We start from the raw sequence: 21,547 nt of genomic DNA on the forward strand, positions 1-21,547 counted from the left end.
GAGCCCATAGGCTCTGAAGAAGATTTGTAAGAAGGGCGAGTCGCCCTTAGGCTCCTCCATCAGCCAGCCAAGAGACAGAGGTCATCATAGAACCGACTTCCAGCCCCGGTACCACATCCGAGACAGGGGGCTCGGAAGAATACACAAAGCTGCCAGCGTAGGCAGTGTAGCCAAAGTCAACCACGTTCTGTTGCTTGGAGAGAATGAGCTGAACGACAGGGACAAAATGAACAACTTTTGCCAACTGATTTCTTAATATAGAGGAGAGATCTAAAACTTCTCCTGAAAATAGCAACACAGCTTGAACATCAGGAAGTTCACGGTCCACGTATTGCTGAAGCCTGGCTTGGAGACTTTTGAGCATTACTTTACAGGAGCTACCCCACGTCTGAGGTCAGGGGCAGCGGCCTAGAGCGCCAGGCTGCAACGACGCAGTAACGGCCAAGAGGAGCTGGGCGCGTCCGAGGGGGCGGGGCGGCCGGGGGGAGACACCTCACGCCCCAGGCCAGGGGCGGTGACCCTGAGGAGCCACCCCTCGTCCGAGGCCAGGGGCGGCAGCTGGGAGGAGACACCCCGCATCCAAGGTCAGGGGCGGCCGGGAGGAGCTACCCTATGTCTGAGGCCAGTGGCGCCAGGGAGGAGACACCTTGCGCCCCAGGCCAGGGGCGGCAGCTGGGAGGAGCCACCCACGCCCGAGGCCAGGGCCAACCGGGGAGCGGTGGCTGCGCAGGCGCAGGAAGGCATAGAGGAGCTCTCCCACGTTGAAGGTCAGGAAGGGCGGCGGTTAGGAGATACCCCTCCTCCAAGGTAAGGAGCAGCGGCTGTGCTTTGCTGGAGCAGCTGTGAAGAGATACCCCACGCCCAAGGTAAGAGAAACCCAAGTAAGATGGTAGGTGTTGCAAGAGGGCATCAGAGGGCAGACACACTGAAACCATACTCACAGAAAACTAGCCAGTCTGATCACACTAGGACCACAGCCTCATCTAAATGAAACCAAGCCATGCCTGCGGGGCAACCCAAGACGGGCGGGTCATGGTGGAGAGGTCTGACAGAATGTGGTTCACTGGAGAAGGGAATGGCTAGCTGCTTCAGTATTCTTGCCTTGAGAACTCCATCAACAGTATGAAAAGGCAAAATGATAGGATACTGAAAGAGGAACTCCCCAGGTCATTAGGTGCCCAATATGCTACTGGAGATCAGTGGAGAAGTAACTCCAGAAAGAATGAAGGGATGGAGCCAAAACAAAAGCAATACCCAGTTGTGCATGTGACTGGTGATAGAAGCAAGATCCGATGCTGTAAAGAGCAATATTGCATAGGAACCTGCAATGTCAGGTCCATGAATCAAGGCAAATTGGAAGTGGTCAAACAAGAGATGGCAAGGGTGAATGTCGACATTCTAGGAATCAGCGAACTAAAATGGACTGGAATGGGTGAATTTAACTCAGATGACCATTATATCTACTACTGTGGGCAGGAATCCCTCAGAAGAAATGGAGTAGCCATCATGGTCAACAAAAGAGTCCGAAATGCAGTACTTGGATGCAATCTCAAAAATGACAGAATGATCTCTGTTCATCTCCAAGGCAAACCATTCAATATCACAGTTATCCAAGTCTATGCCCCAACCAGTAATGCTGAAGAAGCTGAAGTTGAATGGTTTTATGAAGACCTACAAGATCTTTTAGAACTAACACCCAAAAAAGGTGTCCTTTTCATTATAGGAGACTGGAATGCAAAAGTAGGAAGTCAGGAAACACCTGGAGTAACAGGCAAATTTGTCCTTGGAATGCGGAATGAAGCAGGGCAAAGACTAAGAGAGTTTTGCCAAGAAAATGCACTGGTCATAGCAAACACCCTCTTCCAACAACATAAGAGAAGACTCTACACATGGACATCACCAGATGGTCAACACCGAAATCAGATTGATTATATTCTTTGCAGCCAAAGATGGAGAAGTTGTATACAGTCAACAAAAACAAGACCAGGAGCTGACTGTGGCTCAGATCATGAACTTCTTATTACCAAATTCAGACTCAAATTGAAGAAAGTAGGGAAAACCACTAGACCATTCAGGTATGACCTAAATCAAATCCCTTATGATTATACAGTGGAAGTGAGAAATAGATTTAAGGGCCTAGATCTGATAGATAGAGTGCCTGATGAGCTATGGAATGAGGTTCGTGACATTGTACAGGAGACAGGGATCAAGACCATCCCCATGGAAAAGAAATGCAACAAAGCAAAATGGCCATGTGGGGAGGCTTTACAAATAGCTGTGAAAAGGAGAGAGGCAAAAAGCAAAGGAGAAAAGGAAAGATACAAGCATCTGAATGCAGAGTTCCAAAGAACAGCAAGAAGAGATAAGAAAGCCTTCTTCAGCCATCAATGCAAAGAAATAGAGGAAAACAACAGAATGGGAAAGACTAGAGATCTCTTCAAGAAAATTAGAGATACCAAGGGAACATTTCATGCAAAGATGGGCTCGATAAAGGACAGAAATGGTATGGACCTAACAGAAGATATTAAGAAGAGGTGGCAAGACTACGTGGAAGAACTATACAAAAAAGATCTTCATGACCCAGATAATCATGATGATGTGATCACTAATCTAGAGCCAGACATCTTGGAATGTGAAGTCAAGTGGGCCTGAGAAAGCATCACTACAAACAAAGCTAGTGGAGGTGATGGAATTCCAGTTGAGCTGTTTCAAATCCTGAAAGATGATGCTGTGAAAGTGCTGCACTCAATATGCCAGCAAATTTGGAAAACTCAGCAGTGGCCACAGGACTGGAAAAGGTCAGTTTTCATTCCAATCCCAAAGAAAGGCAATGCCAAAGAGTGCTCAAACTACCGCACAATTGCACTCATCTCACATACTAGTAAAGTAATGCTCCAAATTCTCCAAGCCAGGCTTCAGCAATACGTGAACCGTGAACTCCCTGATGTTCAAGCTGGTTTTAGAAAAGGCAGAGGGAACCAGAGATCAAATCGCCAACATCCGCTGGATCATGGAAAAAGCAAGAGAGTTCCAGAAAAATATCTATTTCTGCTTTATTGACTATGCCAAAGCCTTTGACTGTGTGGATCACAATAAACTGTGGAAAATTCTGAAAGAGATGGGACCACCTAACCTGCCTCTTGAGAAATCTGTATGCAGGTCAGGAAGCAACAGTTAGAACTGGACATGGAACAACAGACTGGTTCCGAATAGGAAAAGCAGTACGTCAAGGCTGTATATTGTCACCCTGCTTATTTAACTTACATGCAGAGTACATCATGAGAAATGCTGGCCTGGAAGAAGCACAAGCTGGAATCAAGATTGCCGGGAGAAATATCAATAACCTCAGATATGCAGATGACACCACCTTTATGGCAGAAAGTGAAGAGGAGCTAAAAAGCCTCTTGATGAAAGTGAAAGAGGAGAGTGAAAAAGTTGGCTTAAAGCTCAACATTCAGAAAACGAAGATCATGGCATCTGGTCCCATCACTTCATGGGAAATAGATGGGGAAACAGTGGAAACAGTGTCAGACTTTATTTTTTAGGGCTCCAAAATCACTGCAGATGGTGATTGCAGCCATGAAATTAAAAGATGCTTACTCCTTGGAAGAAAAGTTATGACCAACCTAGATAGCATATTCAAAAGCAGAGACATTACTTTGCCAACTAAGGTCCATCTAGTCAAGGCTGTGGTTTCCCTGTGGTCATGTATGGATGTGAGAGTTGGACTGTGAAGAAGGCTGAGCGCTGAAGAATTGTTTTTAAACTGTGGTGTTGGAGAAGACTCTTGAGAGTCCCTTGGAGTGCAAGGAGATCCAACCAGTCCATTCTGAAGCTCAACCCTGGGATTTCTTTGGAAGGAATGATGCTGAAGCTGAAACTCCAGTACTTTGGCCACCTCATGTGAAGAGTTGACTCATTGGAAAAGACTCTGATGCTGGGAGGGATTGGGGGCAGGAGAAGAAAGGGACGACCGAGGATGAGATGGCTGGATGGCATCACGGACTCAATGGACGTGAGTCTGAGTGAACTCCGGGAGATGGTGATGAACAGGGAGGCCTGGAGTGCTGCGATTCATTGGGTTGCAAAGAGTCGGACTGAACTGAGCGACTGAACTGAACTGAACTGAACTGAGTGTGTGAAGTGGGTCTTACTCAGCTGAGACTGAGGTGTCAACAGGGCTGCCTTCCTTCCAGAGGCTCTGGAGGAGAATCCATTTGTTTGGCTTGTTAAGCACCTGGAGGTTGCCCATGTTCCTTTGGCTCAAGGTTCCTTCCTTCTCCATCGTCAGAGCCACCAGAGTAGCACTCTGACCCTCCTGCTTCCTCTTTCACTATGAGAATGTCTGTGGTTACCTCAGGCCCACCTAGATAACCCAGGGTAATCTACCTCATCTCAACATCCCTATTTAATATGCAAAGTCCCACTGGCCAGGTGAGGTAACACAGGCACAGGTCCGTGGGTTCAGAGGTGGACATCTTTGGAAGCCACTATTCTGCATACCACAGACAGGTTTCCATTGTCCAACAGTCCAGTTGAAGGCAAAATGGACACAAACAAAATGATAAGGAATGGTCAGAATAGGGAAGCCCCTGGCAAGTGCATCTTCCATTTATGCACTGATTTCCTACACCAATCCAACTATCATTCCTGTGATGGTTTTTTCAACTATATCTAAAGCATTTAAAAACTAATTTCGGATAGTCTCCATTTCCTAAATACAGCAGAAACAATATTGAAACTGGAAAAATAAAACTTTATATAATTCAAAACCCCCCTTTTTTTAATTCCCCAGTGCTTTAGGAAGACCTCTTCCTGTTAAATGAAACAAATCGACACATGCTAACGTGGACAGACATCCAAATGGGTTAAGTATGAAAAACAACCTTCAGAGCAGCATGTTCAGCGTCATCCAATTTCCATAAAAGTCATAGAATTATTTTTGGTTTTATGTTGAAAATACACATGAGAATATAAACCAAACTGTTAACTTGGTTGGGAACAGCTAGGAAATAGCCATAGAATTCCAGGAGATTTTATCTTTCTAAATCATCGTGTCTATAGTGTTTGATTTTAGTTATGTGTATTATCCTGCCTGCAATGCAGGCAACCTGGGTTCATTCCCTGGGTTGGAAAGATCCCCTGGAAAAGGGAATGACTACCCAGTCCAGTATTCTTGCCTGGAGAATCCAAGGGACAGAGGAGACTGGCAGTGGGTCACAAAGAGTTGGACACCACTGAGCAACTAACATACACACATGTGTATTATATGAATTATACATAATAATTATTTTGTATACATTATATAACTTACTATGTATGTATATTAATATCATATAGCAACATATATATATTAGAATATGTATAATATTGACAGAATAGTAACATAATATATCATAAATAACAATTATATAATGTGATAAATATAATAAACTCATCTTAATTTTTGTAACTCTAAAAAATAGGACAGTTCTTATTTGTGTTTGAAGACTAAGGGGCTCTTCTAAAACAGCTTTTTCTGGAGAATGACATCAACCAGAATTTCAGGATTCTGTTCAATTGTTGTGAGCCTTCAGCCTTACCTCTGAGTACTATCTGTTCCCTTCTTTCCAACTTTCCCTTAGAAATCTTAGCTCTGCCCCCCACCATTGCAATCACAGGAAATGTAGGTCAGGTAATTAGTAACTAGGGCTTATTTTGTTTGGAAAACAGTACATTCAGGCAAAATAGGCCAGTTCCCATTCCTGAGGGCAGAATCCGAGAGCTTTCTCAAGGGGAGGGGTGCTGAGGTCACAGAACTCCAGGGCCCCCTTTGTACCCTGGGGCCCAGAGCTGGGTCACCAGCTAGTAAGCAGCAGTGCTGCACCCCTGAAGCCATGTTCTTGCCCCTTGACTGCCCCTGGTCAACCACAGAACATGGTCCTCCCTGGGGCTCCCCCCTGGGGCTCCATAGATGGGCAGAGCCCAGCTGTGCAGTCATGGTCCCCTCATGCCCCACTCACCCTAGGCTGGGACACTGGTGACCGTAGGGAGTGACACTGGGAGCATGTGCCACCCAAACAGTCAGAGATGCACACATCGCAAATGGCTGGGCTGCAAACCAGCGCCGTCTGAGTTAACACTGCCATCTCGATGGTCTCTTTGGGAGCACTTGGCTCCTTAAGTGTGGAGTTTTACACCGAGTTTTACAACCACATTTGACTGCACTAAACGTGACATGACTCGCGGATCCCAGGCTGGCTCTGGCTAGTGACGCTATCGATGCAGACAAGAGGAAGCAGCTTCTAAGAGTCACTGGGGGATGTTTATATCACCTACCAAGCATCAAAAGAGCTGGAAGACTTCCCTGATGCAGAAAGGCCAGGACTGGAGGTCTCAGGACACAGCAGCACTTGTCCCAGGGCTTTCAAGTCGGCAGCAATCTAGACAGAAAGGCCCAGCTGGTAACCAGCTTAGAAAAGCTACCTAGCGTTTTCTTCCCAGACTCTTTTCTAGTATTGATGTGGCCACCATACCCTCATGCAACGAGGACGGGCCATGCCATGGCAGAAGCTGGGGACACATACCATTGGTGAGGAGGGTAGAGCAGCTTCTGTGTGACACCCCCATAGTGTCACCACCTATGAGCAAAGCCTGATCCTGGGAAGTCACCAAGCTTTGTCTCTAAGGAACTTGGATCCCACACCATCTGAGTCCAACCACTGCCCGGCTCCATCTTTTGGAAGCTGGAAACATGTGCTTTATTCTGTGGGAGTGAGATAGATAAGAGCTGAAGGGTCCACCCTGACTCAGCATCCTTTTACCACTGAGAATCTCCTCCAGAACCACCTATGGTTTTGTTCTCATTAATCCCAGTTTTTAAGGACTCACCAGTGGGGAAAGACAATAAGCTGTGCTCCATGCCTGTGAGGTGGTCCTTCTATCCCACCCAAGAGCCAGAGAGGGCCCTGGAAAAGGAGCCATTATCCCTCCCACCCTCACCCCCAGCACACGTACATACACTGCTTGTAAGCCTGTGTTGATAAGCAGAAAGCACCCCACCCCTAAGTCTTGCGCCTGGGATCCTACTCAGCACAGCAGGTATGGGCATGTAGAGTGGATATTAGACAAGATCTCGGACAGCAGGGAGCTCTGACTCCCAGGGGAGGGTTTTGTTGCTTCGGAGTTCCTCTGTTCAAATGCCTGGGGCCCATGCTATAAGTCCTTTCTGCATCACTATGGGTTGATTTGTTGAAGGCCTGCTTCTTTCTTGCCTCCTTACTGTGGCCAGCATAGCAACCTGGTTGTAAGGGACGTCAGCGCCCACAGAACCAGAAACTTCACACACTGGGTCAGAACTCAGAGACCACCTAGGAGGGAACATAGTCACAGCATCCCAGGCTTTGTACCCAAGACCACAAAGGAGATGAATGGTGTAAACAGCAAGGCCCCAGAGCTCTGGGAATCATCTCATGAGTAAACTACCTTTTCACATCAGATTTTCAGCTTCACTCTCCAGGGTGTGTCAGAAAGCAAGAAAAGGCAGATGGGTCCCCTTACACCTTTACACCCTACCCCAGCCCCCAACCACCTCGGCAATCTTCCCTCCCTCTTCCACTCCCAGGCAGAATGACTCATCTCAGGGCCCCCTTCCATATTCAAGGCTTGGAGACTTCCCCATCTAGGGGAGTGGACTGCGGAAGGAGCCAGGGTTCAGGGTAGGAGCAGAGAAGGGTGGTAAGAAGTGATGAGGGAGCCATGCTCTGCAGTTCCTTTGGGACACCTCCGAGGGCTGGAGAAAGGCCCCGCACAGATGGAGCAGCTAAGTTTAGGCCACCTCCTCACCCACTCCTGTAGTCTGAATTATGGCGGCATCATTGTGAACGTGCAATACGGAACTAAGTGGACTTTCATCGTAGCTTGTGGGCATGTATGTGCACATTGGCTCTTCAGCAGAGGCCAGGGAGCAGGGCAGAGCACTGGCCAACACAGGCAGGAGGAGAGACGCTTGTAAGCACGAACAGAAATCAGAGGAGCAGCTTTGTTTAACAGGGGGTGAGGGACTCAGGGTTCAGACCACCTGCCTTCCATCTGGTAGTTTCCCCCAGGCCTTTTTGCAGAACCTCAGGGCTCCCAAAACCCTAAATAGAAAACATCACCCATCCAATCCAGCTCCTCGGGGTGTAGCTACGGGAGGAGCCGGAGGTAGGGGGCGGGGAGGGGGAACCGTCCCATCGTTTCACAGTGCTGGCAGAGCCCTGCCTGGGCTCTCCTGGTGACTCAGCCTTTATGGAGCCGCTCTTCCTCTTTTCAAGATTTCCTGGAGGTCTGATGGCCATGTCAGCTTGCAGCAGGGCCTGTGGTTGCATCAGTACTGGCCCCAGACGGTTTGCAAGAGTGTTTGGTACCCCTGGCTCCTCGACATGGCTGGCCCAGTGCTGAGGCACGTGACAGGGAGCCCTCACCAGCTCCCTGGCCTCTTCTGCCTCTGCTTGCTGTGCCTGATGCCTCTAAACAAGGGACTGCGGGGCACTGATGAAGCACTGTGTGGACCAAGGGCTGACAGTGGGGGCGATGCGATGCTCCCTGTGGCATTTTTTAAGGGCATTCCCAACAAGGACCTTGGGGCAATGTGTGCACATAAAGCCCTGGAAACTGGCCTGTTGGTTGGCATCAGCTCTCAGAGCCTCTTATCTCTCTTACCCCCTCGATGACCTCCCCACTCCACCCTAAATCCTTGTCCAGGCCTTTAATCCCCAAAGCACTGCTCTACCCCTCTGCCCTCCATTAATGGGAACTTTGTCCCAACTCACCATCCCCTGCTTTAAGATCTCAGAATGCTTCCTGCTAGTCTGAGCTCCCAAAGCTCTGCCCAAAGACTCTACCACCAAGCTTCTCTGCAGTCCCACTCAGGACCACGTTTTCCTTTGGCCTCAGGGCACAGATAGCAGAGATGAGAGCTCTCCACCTGGTAGAGATGGGATCTCTATACACTGGTGTCATGGAGCGTGTGGCAGGGTGTACTGTGAGAGAGAATCATCACAGAATCCCTGAAAGGGAGCAACCATTTCTGTGAGTGGATCTGGGACAGCTCAGGGAGGGTCAGGAGCAGAGAAGGATGAAGAGCCGGGCAGGGCAGGTGTAAATCTTCCACTTCTGCTGTGTCACTTTGTCCATGTTAAATCTCCACGCTCAGTCTTACCTGCAAAGTGGAAATAATAACACCCTCCTTGCAGGGCTACTGAAGACTTATTGAAGACTATGTACTTGGTGCTACCCTCTTTGTGGATGCTCAAAAGGCATTTTCCCCTCTTCAAAGAGCAAACAGTGGAAACTCTGATGCCAAGGGTCAAAGCAGTGTTTAGGACATGCCTGTGGAATTAGAAAACCTGGGTTTGAATCCTGCTAAAGGATGTGGCCTTCCGGAACTTCAGTTTCCTCATCCACAAAATGGGAATAGTAACAGGACCCAGCTCAGAAGGTTCTTGGGAAAACTAAATGCAATGAGTTTGTAAGAACATTAGCTCGGGGCCCGGCATTTATTTAGCACTTAATAAATGTTGGCTGCTGTTACAGCTGTTACAGCTCATGGATCATGCAGTCTAGGCTGACTGGTACATATCACTCCTCAACACAAATCCCTCAATGGCCTATAGTGGGGACATAGGGTAAGGGTCTCTCAGGGGTCATGGAGAGAGAAGCCACAACCGCAAGCTTCTGATTGGTTCTTCCACCTAGAGACCACTCCGCCCAATCTCGCAAAGGCTTTATGGAAACTTCTGTTTGCTCAACTGATTTCACCACCCCGCCTATTAGCCCTTCTACTAAACCGTGAATCCTAACCTAATCTAATCTAAAATTTTCCTCCTAACAAATGGTTTATAAATTCAAGTAGTCAGTGGTATGTATCATCTATGCATCTGTGCTAAGTTGCTTCAGTTGTGTCCAACTCTGTGCAACCCTATGGACTGTAGCCCACTAGGCTCCTCTGTCCATGGGATTTCCCAGGCAAGAATGCTGGAGTGGGTTGCCTGCCCTTCTCCAGGGGATCTTCCTGACCCAGGGATTGAACCTGTATCTCTTATGCCTCCTGCACTGGCAGGCGAGTTGTTTACCAGTAGGGACCCCTGGGAAGCCCTATGTATCATCTACCAGTCCTCACTTTGATCACTCTAAAGACCCAGTCAGGTTGGACTCTGATCTCACCTCTGAGCGGTTATGATGTTATTTACAATGATGAATTTCAATGATACTTATAATGATAAATGATAAATCTTATTTACAAAGATGAATTACATAGCATATGCAGCATCTTTGCTACACACTACCCCTCAAAGCTCACCACAACCCCATGAGGCTGAAGGGCCAGGCTGGCCCAGCAGGTTAAGAGCACAGTGGACCTTTGGCATCTGCCCTAGGTTTTCTCAGGGCTTCCCCAGGTGGCACTAGTGGTAAAGAACCCGCCTGCCAATGCAGGAGATGGAAGAGATGCGGGTTCTATCCATCGGTCGGGAAGATCCCCTGGAGGAGGGCATGGCAACCCACTCCAGTATTCTTGCCTGGAGAATCCCATGTACAAAGGAGCCTGGCGGGCTGCAGCCCATAGGGTTGCAAAGAGTTGGACGTGACTGAAGCGGCTTAGAACGCACACACGTGTGCTAGGTGTTCTGAATTGTCATTTCTTTGGGTCAGCGACCTGGACAGGGGATTATCTTGAAATTTGGTGTGCATGGAAACACACTGTTGTGAGTTGACTTGTAGGTGGTTTGGGGAACTGATATCTGCCCCTCAAGACCACCAGACCTTCCATATCGTCTAATTTAACTTCTTCATTTTATAAATGGAGTAAGTTGAGACTCAAAGAAGGGAATAAACTTCATGAGATAGTCAGTGAAGCACTGAGGACCAGACTCTGGTCCCCCCAAATAAACCATTTTGTTGACCACTGAAATGTAAAAGGTTTCCTTATGGCAAGGCTTCTCAGTATTTATATCATGTGCATTAATTTCTAAGAGCGAAATCATTTTTAACCTTTTTTCAAACTGTAAGTCCTTTCTTACACAACAAACACTTATTAATGCCTTGATAAATAACAGAGGTTGGTCTCATCTTGCCTATCTATTTGTATCTAAAAATAATCATTTCCTAAGCCCAAAATCAATCCTGATTAAGAAGATAAAGACAGATCCCTTCAAACAGACTCCTGTTTGCCAAGGAGGCAAAGGATGGGGAGGGAAGGACTGGGAGTTTGGGATTAGCAGATGTAAGTTATGATATATAGGACAGATAAACAACAAGGTCCTACTGTAAAGAACAAGGAACTATATTCAATATCCCGTGATAAATCATAGTGGAAAAGAATATTTTAAAATAGAATGTCTATATGTGAATAACTGAGTCACTTTGCTGTACAGCAGAGATTGGCACAGCATTGTAAATCAACTATCATTGAAAAAAATTGTTTTAAAAAGATATGGATTAAAAAAAGACATTTATCTCTTCTTGAAAAGAAAAAACAATCCCAAGAGAGATTCAGTATGAACATGAGATGACCTTGTCTCCAGGTCTTTCCTTCCAGTACCCTGGAACTTGGTTACCCATCCATCAGCAGGGAAAGCCTGGAGGAATGTGCCAGACTGAATCTTTCAAAGGTGGCTGCAAAAATCTCTCCTGTCTCACATTCCTTTCTACAATGCAGACTTAATATAAACAAATTAATTAATTAAAAGTGATGCAGATTGAACCTCACTCACTGGAAATTCACAGCCATGTAAGAAGTCCAGCTATCCTGAGGCTGCCACTCTGTGAAGCAGCTCAGGCCCCATGGAGAGGCCACAGGTAGGTGCTCCGGTCGTCAGTGCTGACCTTGAAGTCATATCAGCCCAGGCACCAGTTGTGAGTGAGGGATCTGCAGGTGATGACAGCAAGTGGATGAAGAATGTCTTTTCCAGTAAACAAACGATGCTGTGGTCATCAAGTCATCAGTCACTACGTCCACCCCTGACTGTGTACCCTGGGGGGGAGTCAGTATGGAGATCAGCAGGGTACTGGCCCTGGATAGCTAAGGAATGATTTCAGTGACCTAGAAACCACTGCATCTCTCCCCATACATAGGAAAGCACTAAATTTTTTCAAAATTTACCTATTTTTAATTGGAGGATAATTGCTTTACGATGTTGTGTTGGTGTCTGCCATAGATCAACATGAATCAGTCATAGGTATGCATATGTTCCCTCCCTCTTGAACGTCCCTCCTATATCCCACTCTCTAGGTTGTTGCAGGATACCAGGTTGAGCTCCCCATGTTATACAGCAACTTCCCATTAGCTGTCTATTTTACATATGGTAATGTATATATTTCAATGTTACTCTTTCAATTCCCCTGCCCCCACTGTGTCCATAAGTCTGTTTTCTATGTCTGAGTCTCTATTCCTGCCCCGCAAATAGATTCATCAGTACCATCTTTCTAGATTCCAAATATATGCATTAATATACAATATTTGTTTTTCTCTTTCTAACTTACTTCACTCTGTATAGCAGGCTCTAGGTTCATCCACCTCACCAGAACTGACTCAAATTCACTCTTTTTATGACTGTGTATACCAGAATTTCTTTATCCATTCATCTGTCAACAGACATCTAGGTTGCTTCCATGTCCTGAATGTTGTAAATAGTGGAAAAACACTAAATTTATTAACTTTGAGTGAGTGTCGCTCAGTCGTGTCCGACTCTTTGCAACCCCATGAACTGTAGCCCACCAGGCTCCTCAGTCCATGGGATTTTCCAGGCAAGAATACTGGAGTGGGTTACCATTTCCTTCTCCAGGAGATCTTCCCGACCCAGGAATTGAACTAAGGTCTCCCGCATTGTAGGCAGACACTTTACCGTCTGATCCACCATTATTAACTTTAGATGTGTTTTTCTTTAATTAACAGTAATCTTACAATGTTTCAACTACACGTGGTTTTTTTTGCAAAAACTCCTATATATCCTGGTTCCTCCCTTACCTCTTCAGAACAGTCCCTCAGAGCTATCTGAGAGGCTGTATCCTGGGCTTACATCCTCAGTATGTCCACTAAGTAAAACATAATTCTCAACTTTTAGGTTGTGCTTTTTTTTTCCAATCAACCGTTCCCATCTGTTGAAGTGAAGTGAAGTCGTTCAGTCGTGTCCGACTCTTTTCCACCCCATGGGGTGTAGCCTATCAGGCTCCTCCATCCATGGGATTTTCCAGGTAAGAGTGCTGGAGTGGATTTCCTTCTCCAGGGGACCTTCCCGACCCAGGAATTGAACCCAGGTCTCCTGCATTGCAGGCAGATGCTTTACCGTCTGAGCCACCAGGGAAGCCCCCGGTGAGTCACCCCCAACTTTTGAGTCTTTCCAGCTGAGGTCCCAGAAATCACAGAGTAGTAACCAGCCATTCCCTTTGGCCCTGTCCAAATTCTTGACCCAAAGAGTCTGTGAGCAAAATAAAAATGGTGGTTGTTTTGAGCCAGTATGTTTTGGAGTAGTTTGTTAGGTAGCAATAGGAACTGAAGTGGGCATAAGGCATGAGTGAGTGCATTTAAGTTGAGGGTTTAGCTTGGTATCAATATTCTCTTTTATATCCATAAAGGATTCTCTTCAGGATGCTCTTTTGACTGGAAGGACTGATGCTGAAGCTGAAGCGCCAATACTTTGCCCACCAGGTGCAAAGAGCTGACTCATTAGAAAAGACCCTGATGCTGGGAAAGATTGAAGGCCGGAGGAGAAGGGGACGACTAAGAATGAAATGGTTGGATGGCATCACCAGTTCAATGGGCATGAGTTTGAGCAAGCTCTGGGAGAAAGTGAAGGACAGGGAAGCTGGGCATGCTGCAGTCCACGGGCTTGCAAAGAGTTAGACACGACTGAACTGAAAAACAACGACATATTAAGATACAGCCATATGCAGGATCAAAAGGACAAGGCACAAAAGTGGTGCAGCCTCCGTGGAGTTTCTGTTCTATGTGAACACTTAGTCAAATGCTAATGTCAGACAACTGGACATTCTCAACAGGAAAGAGGGACCAGGGGAGGAAAAAGGCAGAGAAACCCCCTGGGTAACCAGGAGATAAATAAAAGCTCTGGGTGCTTCCAGCCACAGAGACAGTAAGTCAGTGACTTGAAGCCGGAAATGGTTTTCCAACCAGCTGTGAATTTGAAAATCCCATATGTGATACAACATTAAGCTGCTATTTTAGAAATTCTTTCATCTTTTTCAGAGACATCTCCGGGGCCCTTCCTTCCTCTTGGAAGGCAGTCAGTTTTCTGCAGAAATCACTTCATCAGCAGGAGCTGAGGCATTTCTCATGCAACTGTATAATTCTGGAAATGTGGTTTAAAAAGTACTCTCTCCTGGGTGAAGAAAGCAACATTGCAGAGCAGTGTTTCTGTAAGCACCAACTGGACAGCTTTGGATGCACTTTTTTTTTTTTTTGTCATTTTCCCTTTTGAAATGGCAGAATCTTGGCACCTGTGTACGAGCCTAATGCAGTGTTGTTGATTTCCTTAAAAGAGTGATGAGTCTGCTTCGGAGTTACTGGAGCTTTTTCATTATCACCAGAGGCCACCACCACTGGTATCCTTTTAGATGCTCAATTGAATGTACAATTATTCATTGAATATCTGTGCCTGATATTGTGTCAGGGGTTGGCAATGGGGTATGAATTAGACAGTCATGGCCCCTGCCTTTCATATCTCACACTGTAGAAGGGACAGCAGACTTTAGACAAACAATCCTGTGACATTTGTCCTCTACAACAAAAGCAGAGGAAGGTGCAACTGAAGGCCAGGAAATTTCTCTATAAGCAAACACTCAAAGGAGGAGTGGTAGGTACCAGGTGAAAGGAGGAAGGAGAGCAGAACTGATGAAGAAAAAAGCATGACCACAGTCTGGCCGCTAGAGATAACCACAGATATTCTAAAGGGCAGAACTGAAGGAAAGCCAATGGATGGAGAAAATGAGAGGTGAGGGTGGGGAGGGCATTGGACTCAGGCAGGGACTGAGCATGCAGGAGATTTGGAGTGTTGTCTGAAGCAAATGGAACACCAATGATTTATGTTTTAATCTTTTTATTTTATATTGGAGTAAAGTCAATTAACAATGTTGTGATAGCTTCAGGGAGACAGCAAAGGCACTCAGTCATACATATACGTGTATCCATTCTCCTCCAAACTCCTCCCCCATGCAGCTGCCACATAACATTGAACAGAGTTCCCTGTGCTATACAGTAGGTCCTTGTTGATTATCCATCTTAAATATGGCAACCACTGATGTACTTTAAACAGGACAACCGTGTGAGCGCCTCAGTGTTTTTGGAAGATCACTCTAGCTTTAGTATAAAGCATGCATTGGAGAGAACCAAGGATGACATCACAGAGGCCAGATAAAAAGCTACTGTGATGGTCCTGGTGAACAACTGTGCTAGTCTGGATGAACACAGTGCCAGAGGCTGTAGAGGATTTAGGGATGGGAGTTGGGAAGCTGAAAACTCCAGCTTTTGTTTAACAAAGCACTCCGATGCTTCTCATTGTAGTAAGAGGTTTCAGGGTTTGCTCAGAGGCAATGCAAGAGACCTCAGTTCGATTCCTGGGTCGGGAAGATCCCCTGGAGAAAGAAATGGTAGCCCACTCCAGTATTCTTGCCTGGAGAATCCCACAGACAGAGGAGCCTGGCAGGCTACAGTCCACGGGTCGCAAGAGTCAGACACGACTTAGCGACTAAAGAGAGAGAGAGAGAGAGGAGTTAGACCAAGGGGACTCTGTGCCTGGCCCAATAATGTGAGAAGAAACTGAGGTCACTATTGGCAATCTCAGAGGAAGGGATGAGGAAGCTCAGAGATGGAGAGATGGTGCATTGACGGGAACTGAGAGAGGGCCCAGCAAGACGGCCAGAGGCCAGGATTCCGGAGAGAAGCAAAGACGAGAGAGAATTCTCAGGTGACGGAGAGAGCAGGGGTTCATTTAAGAAGCAGGACCTGAGTTTTGTGCTGTGTGTTGCTACCATTTTGCCAGTTCTCCTCTCATACCACGGCTGCTTCCAGTCCCCTCTGAGGCCCCTGACAGCTGCAATCCATGCAAGCAGTGTTTTGAGAAAAGGAAGGGAAATGGGCCACCATCCATGTCAGCATGGGTGCGGGAAGAAGAGCAAGAAGCCTGGGACTGTGGATATAGACCCTTCACAAAGCGGGAGACGGAACAAGGGTGCCCATCCAGGGAAAGGCACAGGACATAGCGTGTGGGAAGGAGTTTGAGGCATTTCTACACACAAGTCACACCAGTCAGGTAAAATATCAGATGAATACTATTTGTGAACTGTGTCTGGATTCTGATTTGAAAACCATCTGTAAAAAGTATGAGCTTTCCTGCAGGAACAAGCTTCCTACATGACCATGTCTCTCAAAGGATCTCTGTCTCTTCATCACTCTCAAAAACAGGAGAGGAAACACAAGAATTGCTGGTTCAGAGCCTCAGACCCTACTTCGTGGATTCAAAATGCCCAGATGCTGTTGCATGGCCACAGCACGTGAGCAAGCACAAATGGCAGTTGTGTGTGTTGGCTGCTGCAGGAGACAGGGCAAGGCTGACTGAAGGGTGTTCCTTCAGATGGAAGCAGTGCTAAATGCCCCAGGATGAGGGGGAAACCAGTCTACTAAACACATTTTGGATAATATAAAAATTAAAAAAATTGAGACAGAAATTTTAATGTGAACGGGATATTAGGAGTTAGTATTAATAATTATGTTTATGCAATAATGGCCTTGTAAATAAGTGAGTAGTCATTGTTATTTGCTTTTTGCTTTCATCATCTTCTGTTACAGGCACATACGATCTTTATCGTGAAATAATATGTTGTCTGGGATTTGCTTTTAAATGTCTGGTAAAACACATATAGACACACAGAAAGCTCCAGACCCAGACAGCTTCCCAGGAGAATTCTACCATCCTTTAGGAGCAGATCATTACAAGGCTGTCTAAACTGTTCAGACTACTGAAGATATATTTGCATTTAATCCTCACAACACCCCTTGAGGCAGATGGTATCCTAACTTTACATATGAAGTCGCTCAGTCAAAGAGATGTGAAGGGTCTAGTCAAGATCACACAGCTGGAGGTGAGGTAAACAGATTTGAAACAAGGCGATGCAATCCCAACACAACTGCCTTCTAAGCTAGGGCTGCCATGTATGATCCTTGTGAACAGCGCCCCCTGGAGTTGTGCAGAACACAGCACAACCTGTAAGAAGGTTCATGTGAGCCTACGTTCAACACTATGTTATTCAGTTCAGTCTCTCAGTCGTGTCCGGTTCTTTGCAACTCCATGGACTGCAGCACGCCAGGCTTCCCTGTCCATCACCAACTCCTGGAGCTTGCTCAAACTCATGTCCATTGAGTTGGTGATGCCATCCAATCATCTCAACCTCTGTCGTCCCCTTCTCTTTCTGCCTTCAATCTTTCCCAGCATCAGGGTCTTTTCAAATGAGTCAGTTCTTCACATCAGGTGGCCAAAGTATTGGAGTTTCAGCTTCAGCATCAGTCCTTCCAAAGAATGTTCAGGACTGATAGCCTGTAGGATGGACTGGTTGGGTCTTCTTGAAATCCAAGGGACTCTCAAGAGTCGTCTTCAATACCAAAATTCAAAAGCATCAATTCTGTGGCACTCAGCTTTCTGTATAGTCCAACTCTCACATCTTCTGGAGCAAGCATCTTTTAATTGCATGGCTGCAGTCACCATCTGCAGTGATTTTGGAGCCCCCAAAAATAAAGTCTGTCATTGTTTCCATTGTTTCTCCATCTATTTGCCATGAAGTGAGGGGACTGGATGCCACGATCTTAGTTTTCTGAATGTTGAGTTTTAAGCCAACTTTTTCACTCTCCTCTTTCACTTTCATCAAGAGACCTTTTAGTTCCTCTTCACTTTCTGCCACAAGGATGGTATCATCTATGTATCTGAGTTTATTGATATTTTTCCTGGCAATCTTGATTCTAACTTGTGCTTAATTCAGCTCAGCATTTCTCTTAATTCACCCTGCATATAAGTTAAATAAGCAGGGTAACAATATACAACCTTGATGCACTCCTTTCTCAATTTGGAACCAGTTTGTTGTTCCATGTCCAGTTCTAACTGTTGCTTCTTGATCTGCATGCAGATTTCTCAGAAGGCAGGTCAGGTAGTCTGGTATTCTCATCTCTTGAAGAATTTTCCACAGTTTGTTGTGATATACACAATCAAAGGCTTTGGTGTAGTCAATAAAGCAGAAGCAGATGTTTTTCTGGAACTCTCTTGCTCTTTGATGATCCAACAGATGTTGGCAATTTGATCTCTTGTTCCTCTACCTTTTCTAAATCCAGCTTGAACACCTAGAAGTTCATGGTTCAGGTACTGTTGAAGCCTAGTTTAGAGAATTTTGAGCATTACTTTGCTAGCACCTGAGATGAGTACGATTATGCAGAAGTTTGAACATTCTTTGGCATTGCCCTTCTTTGGGATTGGAATGAAAACTGACCTTTTCCAGTCCTGTGGTCACTGCTGAGTTTTCCGAATTTGCTGGCATATTGAGTGCAGCAGTTTAACAACATCATCTTTTAGGATTTGAAATAGCTCAATTGGAATGCCATCACCTCCACTAGCTTTGTTCATAGTGATGATTCCTAAGGCCCACTTGACTTCACATTCCAGGATGTCTGACTCTAGCTGAGTGATCATACCATTGTGGTTATCTGGGTCATGAAGATCTTTTTTTGTACAGTTCTTCTGTGTATTCTTGCCACCTCTTCTTAATATCTTCTGCTTCTGTTAGGTCCATGCCAGTTCTGTCCTTTATTGTGCCCATCTTTGCATGAAGGTTTCCCTTGGCATCTCTAAATTTTTCATAAGTGAACAAATGAGTGAATACAGGATAAATGGATGAATGAATTCTCTTCATTTCTTCTCACTAGTTTCACTTTCAGCAGATGGGTCTCCTAAATTCTGCCTGTTCTCAAGAAGGCTGACTGCAGAGACATCCATGCCAAGACTGCACTGATGGAGTTCCAGCAGTCTCTCTGCTAACTCGGCTTTCCTGCTTGGGAACAAATCAATTATCAAATCGCCTTTTGGGAAATGAAGTGATATTGGCCCTGTTCCTTTTGGCTACCCTGGCTTCCTCCAACTGCAAGGAACAGCAGTCGGCCCCCTGTCAGAAATCCTGGCCTGAGATGAAGGAAAAAACCACCCACACAGTGGGGTGCAAAGGAAGCCATAGGCCCACTGCCCCAAATTACTTCTCTCTCCTTGGACTACGTCTGTGCTCGAAACTCCTGCCATTGGCTTCTCTTGTCTGGGTTAAGTAAGGTCCAGTCAAAAATGTGAGTCTGTAAGCTGAGTGTAAGAGCACACACAGAATCCTTGTTAACACTTTTATATGAACACAGATTTCTTCATCATCAAACTAAGAAAAAGTAGGACCAAGAGGGCTGCGATCCGGAAGGATGTGATGAAAGGAGAGAGGAATCCCCAAAAGCCCCAAGTGTGGAACTATTTGTAGAGAGGCATCTGCCTTGTCTGATGCCATTTTGGAGGGAGGTATGGTCTGGAAAGATGGAGCCATGTGGACATCAGGAAAGCAACAAAAGAGGGCCTGGGAGACCAGGAGCTGTGAGAAGAGAGAAGACAGAGAGGGTTGTGATGGATGGGATGTTCTTTACTTTGGATTCTTTGGGGGAATTCTTCCCATTTCAGAAGGTCCCTGGTGAGGCTGTCAATCACAATATCTGATTCCCATGAAATGAGTATACGATCCAGGCTCATCAATTAGACTCTTCCATGAGGTCAGTACATGCACACTGAGAGACAGAGATCTGCCATTACAACATTTTTTGTCAATTTTTAAATCTAAATTTTCAATAAAATTCAAACTTACAGAAAATAGTAAGAATAGTATATACACTGAACTTAGTTTGTCCTTCACCCAGATTAGCATTTTGCCAAATTTGTTTTATCATTTTCTATCTCTCTGCCCCTTCCCTGCATATCCTATTCTAGTCTATTCTAATATTATAGTATATAGTTGTCATAATTATTACAGTATTTGAGAGTAAGTTTCAGACATCTTACTCTTTTATTCCTAAATGCTCTAAATTCATCTCTTAAGAACAAGACTATTCTTTTATATAACCACAATTTGTTGTTGTTTAGTCGCTAAGGCACATGTGACTGCATGGACTGTAGCCCACCAGCCTCTTCTGTCCATGGGATTTCCCAGGCAAGAATACTGGACTGAGTTGCCATTTCCTTCTTCAGGGGATTTTCCTGACCCAGGGATCGAACCCACATCTCCTGCACTGGCAGGTGGATTCTTTACCACTGAGCCACCTGGAAAGCCCATATAACTACAGCACAAAAATCAAACTCAGAAAATTTAACATTGAAACAATACTACTGCCTAATATACAGAATGTTTCTTTATAACAATTTATTTTCAGGATCTAATTCAGGATCCAGGTTGGTACATTATATTTAATTCTCATAAATGAAAAATGAGACACTCTAGTCTTACATAGTTTGAATAGCTCTTTAGCAATTTTTTCTTTCATGATTTCTTTTTAAAATACAGCCTAGTTGTTTTGTAGAATGTTTCTGAATTTAGGTCTGTCTGATTATCTCCTCATGACTGGGTTTACTTTTGGCAGGAGTGCAAGTGACTTCCTTGGCAGTCATGTAGAGACAGCCAGTTGGAGGAATGAAGCCTCACAGAAACAAGGTGGAGAAAGAAAACCAACCCTCAGGAGCCCCTTGATCCAACTGAAGCCACTTGCAGCTCTGGACCCCCCAGTTACATAGGCTAATAAAATCTTTTTTGCTTACATTAATCTGAGTTGGGTTTGTGGCTACTCTGACTGTGTCAAAACTGTGTGTGAAAATAGTATGGTTTATGTTGAACACCTGCTTTCCTTCTGGGAGTCTGGATTATTGACATGTGCTAGGCAGAGAGTGCCTGTATGACCTGTCTTCTTATACAAACCCTGGGCACGGAGTCTCTCATGAGCTTCCCTGGTGGACAACATTTCACAGGTACTGTCAGAGTTCGAGAGAGGAATTAAGAATGTCCGATGTGACTTCACTGGGAGGAACTCTTGGAAGCTTGTGCCTGGGTTCCTCTGAACTATGATCCATGTACCTCTTCCCCTTTGTGACTTGGTTTTTTGTCTTTTCACTGTCATAAACCTTAGCTGTGAGTACAACTATGTGCTAAGTCCTCGAGTCCTCCTAGCAAATTACTGGAATTGGGGATGGTCTTGGGACCCCAAATGCAGGAAGCCCCAACATTCAGCCCCTGGGGCTGGTCACACTTGGGGCTTTGTCAGAGGGGAAGATGAGCAGAATGGCTGTGGGGAATGACAACAGTGTCCACCAGACATATCAATACTTTTTGGACAGTATCAATCATTGCAACAGTTAATGGATTCCACAGACACAGACGTGTCTGTGGAAAACATCTGTAGGTTTTTTGAAACTTGCAACCAGAGTTTCCTGACTCATTATAAAGGTAATAAAGATATGTATCATAA

General features: G+C 45.5%; 1 long non-coding RNA gene across 1 annotated transcript; it reads left to right on the plus strand.

Moving 5' to 3' along the window:
• The first annotated feature begins 724 nt into the window (after positions 1–724).
• Positions 725–20,848, plus strand: LOC138427583 (uncharacterized). The gene is made up of 3 exons (XR_011252071.1): positions 725–866; positions 13,594–14,966; positions 20,669–20,848. It is a non-coding gene; the product is annotated as an uncharacterized lncRNA (long non-coding RNA).
• The last annotated feature ends 699 nt before the right edge of the window (positions 20,849–21,547 follow it).

Source organism: Ovis canadensis, chromosome 22 (assembly GCF_042477335.2).
Source record: "Ovis canadensis isolate MfBH-ARS-UI-01 breed Bighorn chromosome 22, ARS-UI_OviCan_v2, whole genome shotgun sequence".
NCBI classification, from domain to species: Eukaryota; Metazoa; Chordata; class Mammalia; order Artiodactyla; family Bovidae; genus Ovis; species Ovis canadensis.